Consider the following 435-nt stretch of genomic DNA (forward strand, 5'->3'; position numbering starts at 1 on the left):
AAAATTTAACTGAATGTTTATATTAGCATTTTATATATACGATAAAATTTTTAAAATAATTTGACTCTTATTGAGCTGTTTACGGACATTGTAAGTTTTCAATTTTTTTAGATTTTTTTTTCTATAAATATCAATAAAGTTTTATCTGTTGGGCCAAAAAGTGTATAAATTTAATACAAAGCTCCTGATATATTGTTACAATATCAGTTGAAAAATATTAAAAATACATAGGCACAATTTTTTTTTATAAGCATTTAAAGATCAAATTTTGACAAAATTTATCAAATTTTAATTTGAAAAATTATTTTGTAGTTAAAAATTTATAAAATGTTCAATTTTTGTATCTAAGAATTGAAAATTTAAAACAAGATTCCACGTAAGTAATTAATTCTGTTACCAAAAAATCTAAAAAATACATTTACGCAGTTTATTTTT

The sequence above is a fragment of the Acyrthosiphon pisum genome, chromosome A2, assembly GCF_005508785.2.
Source record: "Acyrthosiphon pisum isolate AL4f chromosome A2, pea_aphid_22Mar2018_4r6ur, whole genome shotgun sequence".
Classification (NCBI taxonomy): domain Eukaryota; kingdom Metazoa; phylum Arthropoda; class Insecta; order Hemiptera; family Aphididae; genus Acyrthosiphon; species Acyrthosiphon pisum.